The sequence below is a fragment of the Carettochelys insculpta genome, chromosome 2, assembly GCF_033958435.1.
Source record: "Carettochelys insculpta isolate YL-2023 chromosome 2, ASM3395843v1, whole genome shotgun sequence".
In the NCBI taxonomy this organism is placed as follows: domain Eukaryota; kingdom Metazoa; phylum Chordata; order Testudines; family Carettochelyidae; genus Carettochelys; species Carettochelys insculpta.
Window position 1 is genome coordinate 43,115,979 of NC_134138.1, and position 6,000 is coordinate 43,121,978.

A 6,000-nucleotide genomic window follows, 5' to 3' on the forward strand; every position below is an offset into this window, starting at 1 on the left:
CTGCTGTTTGATAAGGCCCTCCAGCCAGACGTGCCGGAGAGGCCTCAACCGGAGGGACCCACAGGGCTCCATAAAAGGAAGGCTGTGTCCCTCACCCCCTCGGTGCAGAAACAGAGGAAGCTCTCTCCAGCCCGATCCCTGCCGGCGGCCACAGCAAGCGGGACGGGCGTAGCACACAGCCCCCAGCCGCAGTCACAAACAAGCGGCAGCACAGCAGCGCACATGGCAGAGGCTGAGCCTCCGATTACTAAGCAGCCAGCCTGCGCAGCGTTCAGAGTGGCGGCCAGGCAAGCGCCGGAATCAGCGGCACTGCCGCAAGCGGCACAGACCCCCGCGGCACCAACGGTGCAGGGCCAACAGGCACGCAGCCTGCAGACACCGGAGGAGACCATCCGCGCAGTACCGCAGATAAGCGTGCCGAGCGCGGCACCGACAGCGGGGCCGAGATCCCCAGCACAGGAAGGGGCGGAGCCAGCCCCGCAGGGAAGGGGAAAGGCAGCAGCGAAAACCCAGCACTGCAGCCCTTCTCTGGACAGGGCTGCAGGGCTGCTCTCAACAAGTCCTCCCCTTATGCTGCGAACACCAACCAGGAGACATGGGTCTCCCCCAGCCTACCCAGAGCCTCCTTCTCCGTTCCTCCAACCAGCGTCACCATGGCTCGGGCCACCCTCATCTTTTCTGGGATTTGACCCTCTGGAGTACTATCACAAACCAGTTTCACCATTGTCTCAGTCATCCAGACGATCTCGCTCCCCCAGACATAGGGGGTATGCACCTTGAGAGTGGTCCAGGTCTCCATCCCAGGAACCGTGCTCGTGCTGCCACGGTCGTCCTTATCATGCTGGGCATAGACACCACAGGCATACACCCAGGGGCAGGTCCCCCTCGACCGTCCAGTACCCCCACGGGCACTCACGGACGGGGACGGAAACACAGTTGTCTCAGGGGGAGTTGATTTTGGAACCCCGAGATTTTCCCTCGCAAGCCTCCAGTGAGAGGGTGTACCACCGACAGCAGGACCCTGAAAGTTCAAGGGAGGTCTACCCTAGTGGTTCCTCCTTGTCCTCCCCCAACGAGGCTATGGCCCCCGGGGATGTTGCCCCCCTGGACGACCTCAAACAGTTTCAGGAGCTGTTTAAAAGGGTGGCTTTCACTCAAGGCATCCAAACAGCAGAGGTGCAGGAGAAGCACCACAAGCTCCTCAAAACCCTGAGGCCTCCGGCCTCGTCCAAAATCGCTGTCCCGATCAACGAAGCAATCATGGAGTCTGCTACCACCATATGGCAGACCCCGGCTTCCTCTCCACCTATAAACAAGAGGGTGGATAAGAAATACTTCGTCCCGGCGAAGGGCATGGAGTTCCTGTTTAGTCACCCACAACCAAATTCACTGGTGGTAGAATCGTCTCAGCAGAGATCGAAGACTTCCCAGTACAATGTGGGGGGAACAGACAGAGATACCAAGAAGCTAGAGCTATTCTGCAGAAAGGTATACTCCTCCTCCACCCTGCTGCTGAGAGTGGCAAATTATGCAGCACATCTAGCAAACCACAATTTCAACAATTACTCCAGGCTTACTTCTCTCATGGATTCACTTCCAGAAGATAAGAAGCCGGTGCTGAAGGCCATCGTGCAAGAGGGCTATGCAGCTTCGAGGACAGGAGTCCAGATCGCCCTGGACGTAGCGGACATGGAGGCACGCTCAACGGCTATGGCAGTGGTCATGCGCAGGGAATCCTGGCTCCAGGCATCGGGTATCCCGAGGGATCTGCAGGCAAAAATTGTCGATCTCCCTTTCAACACGCAGAAGTTGTTTGCAGAGTCAACTGATTTGGTCCTTCATTCCAGTAAAGACTCAAGAGCTACACTCAGAACCCTGGGTATTTATACCCCTCCATACAGAAAGAAAAAGTATTACCCTCAACAAAGGCGATACCCGTACCAACCTCAGCGTGCTCAGTACCAACGGGGCTACGACCAAGGGTGACATCAACAGCAACAACAGTATAGAACTCCTAGGTGACGTTCCCAACAGGGCCATGCATCCTCGGGGCAGGCCCAAAGGCAACAAGTTTGCCGGACAGGTCGAGGGCTGCACTATTACTACCATCGCGCAATGTCATCCACAATTAATGTTCCATCATCGCCTCCAACCGTTCCACTAACAATGGCAAAAGATCACCACAGACAAATGGGTACTGGAGATCATAGCCACAGGTTACGTGATCCCCTTTCAGTTGCTCCCACCGCCAAGACCTCTGCCGAGGCCTCATCTCAGGGATGCCTCCCACGAGGCGAAACTCAAGCACGAGGTGGACCACCTTATGCTTATAGGGGTGGTGGAAAGAGTGCCGGAGCGACTCCAGGGGAAAGGGTTTTATTCATGATACTTCCTCACAGAGAAGAAAACAGGAGGCTGGAGGCCCATCCTAGATCTTTGAGGCCTCAACCGGTACTTGCGCAAACAGTGCTTTCGGATGATCACAGTCGCCGCTATACTCACGGCACTGGACGATGGAGATTGGTTTGCAGCCCTCGACTTACAAGATGCGTATTTTCATATAACGATCCACCCGGCTCACAGACGTTTTCTCCGGTTTATGGTCGGCAAAGAACATTTCCAATACAAGGTTCTTCCGTTCGGCCTCTCCTCGCCCCCCAGAGTCTTTACCAAGACCCTGGCAGTGGTGTCAGCCTACCTGCACAGACAGGGGGTATTTATATTCCCATATCTGGACGACTGCCTACTGAAAGGGGCCTCGAAGGCAGAGGTACTACACATGATACGTGTAACAGCAAACACGTTTTCTTCGCTGGGCCTGGTCATCAATCATGCGAAGTCAAAGATCGACCCCACACAGGACATAGAGTTCATAGGGGCCTGCATAAATTCTATCACAGCAAGGGTTTATCTACCTGACGCTCGCTTTCGCGCCATCGGTTCCCTAGTACAAGTCATTACATCCAGCCCACGGTGCCGGTTTTAACGTGCTTGCAGCTGCTAGGCCATATGGCAGCGGCAACATTTGTGGTACAGAACGCCAGATTGCATATGCGCAACCTGCAACATTGGCTGGCGAGCGTCTACAAGCCGGCATCCCACACCGTCCGCAGGGTGGTGTCGCCCACAATAGAGGTGCGCAGATCCCTGCAATGGTGGGTAAACCCCAAGAACATGCTAACAGGGGTGCCCTTTCACCAACCACAAATCTCTATTTTTCTCACCACCGACGCATCCCACATAGGGTGGGGAGCACACATTGGTGAAAAGGTGACGCAAGGACTGTGGTCCCCTACGGAACAGTCACTGTATATAAATATACTGGAGCTCAGAGCAGCGTTCAACGCCTGCAAACACTTTCGAGACCACATACAAGGCAAGGTAGTCGGGATCAATACAGACAATACCTCCACCATGTTTTATATAAATCGACAAGGAGGAGCCCAATCCCGTGCCTCATGTGCGGAAGCAGTCCGACTGTGGAACTGGTGCATCGCCAACAATATAATGTTGAAAGCCTCGTACTTACCTGGTGCTCACAACGTGAAGGCAGACCAGCTGAGCAGGTGCTTCGCACTCACACACGAGTGGCAGATCCACTCCGATCTGCTACGACCGATCTTTCATGCATGGGGATTTCCCCAGATAGACCTGTTTGCCACTCAGCACAACAAGAAGTGCCCCCAATACTGCTCCAGGGCAGGACTGGGGCGGGGGTCCTTGGGGGACGCGTTCGCGATTTCGTGGAAGGGCCCCCTGCTTTACGCATTTCCCCCCACCGTGCTCATCCACAAGGTCCTGCAGAAAGCCAGGAGGGAGAGAGCCCGCATGATCCTAGTGGTCCCAACATGGGATCAACAGCAATGGTTCCCCTTGCTTCTGCGCGTGTCAGATCATCCACCGCTTCCCCTTCCGGTAGTGCCGGACCTGCTCACACAGGCCCAGGGGTCCATAGTGCATCCACACCCCCAAGGCCTGCGCCTACAAGCATGGTTAATCCATGGCTCAGCTCCCTAGAAAGTACATGTACGGAGGGAGTACAAGTCCTGGAAAGTAGCCGAAGGATCTCCACCAGAAAGACCTACAAGCAGAAATGGACTCGATTCACTGCATGGTGTTCCACCAAGCAGATAGCTCCCCTTGAGGTGCCTATACCTGTAATACTAGAATACTTACTGGACCTCAAGAGAGGCGGGCTCTCCCTCTCCTCGTTGAAGGTCCATCTCACCGCTATATCAGCTTTTCGGCATGAAGAGGAAGGGCCCACAGTGTTTGCCCATCCTATTGTTACCAGGTTCCTGAAGGGGCTGGTAAACCTGTACCCCCCTCGGAAACCGCTTCCACCATCGTGGAGCTTGGACCTGGTGCTCAGCGCGCTAACGGAACCACCGTTTGAACCCTTAGCCACAGTTTCCCTCCGTCTCCTTATGATAAAGACAACCTTCCTTCTTGCAATCACGGCAGCTTGCAGGGTGAGTGAGCTCGCAGCAGTTATGGCAACGCCGCCCTGCACAGTATTCTCAAAGGAGGCGGTAACCTTACGGCTGCACCCAGCCTTCGTTCCAAAAGTTTCTTCAGAGTTCCATCTTAACAAACCTATAGTTTTACCCTCGTTTTACCCGAAGCCTCATAGCTCCAACAAGGAGGCACGCCTGCACCTCCTGGACGTGAGGAGGGCGTTGGCCTTCTACCTAGACAGAACTAAGTCCTTCCGGAAAACGGACAGACTCTTAGTCTCTCTCGCTCCCAGGTCAAAAGGAGAAGGTCTCTCTTCACAGAGAATCTCGAAGCACATTGTGTCCTGCATAAAGATGTGCTACGAACTTCGAAAAACTCCTTTACTGGCCCCGCCTAGGGCTCACTCCACCAGGGCAGTGGCGGCATCAACAGCCTTTTTCAAGGGCATCGCGCTAAAAGACATCTGCAGAGCGGCGACCTGGTCATCCTGTGACACCTTCGCCAAGCATTATGCCCTACAGCAGGTATTCCAAGAGGATACCTGCCTCTCGACAGTGGTCCTTTCGGGGGCAAGCTGCACATAACCCGATTACCCACCTCCTTTCTTGGGTTACTGCTGGGTAGTCACCTATCGTGGAGTACCCACGGGGACACTCAAGGAAGAAAGAGAAGTTACTCACTGTAGTAACGATGGTTCTTGAAGATGTGTCCCCGTGGGTGCTCCACCACCCGCCCATCCTCCCCACTTCGGATCTCTGTTTGGTGTTTTTCAGGAGCATCCGAGGCGGTTGGTCAAGGAACTGGCGGGCACTGGATTGCGCACGTGGCCGGGAGCGCGCAAGGGAGCGGTGCGCGCCGGCGCATGCGTGGTCTGGCAGAAACTGATGGAAAGATCCGATCTGCGGCGCCGGGGCGAGCCCGACACCTATCGTGGAGCATCCACGGGGACACATCTCGAAGAGCCATCGTTACTACGGTGAGTAACTTCTCTTTTCAGGTCATTAACAGAATGGCCCACTCCATTAAAGAGCTGGCTAACAGGTTTGTGAATCAGGAGTGTTTTTATGTGTGTTTTACGCCCATTAATTCTTTGTCTAAGAGAGTTTGAAGTCTGTCCAATATACAAAGCATCTGGGCACTGTTGGCACATGATGGCATATATGATGTTAGTTGAGGAACATGAGAATGTGCCCATGATTCTGTGAATAACCTGGTTAGGTCCAGTGATGGTATCTCCAGAATAGATATGTGGACAAAGTTGGCAATGGGCCTTGTTGCAAGGAGAAGTTCCAGGATTGGTGTTCTTGCAGTATAGACTGTGGTTGTTGGTGAGAATCCTCATAAGATTGGGATGTTGTCTGTAGGAGAGAACAGGCCTGTCACCTAGGAACTTCTGGAGTGTGGCATCCTGATTAAGGATAGGTTGTAGGTCTTTAATAACGTGTTGCAGTGGTTTGAGTTGGGGGCTGTAGGTAATGACTAGTGGTGTTCTGTTGTTGGCTCCGTTGAGTACTGTGGTTTTAAAAAAAAGAGAGAGAGAGA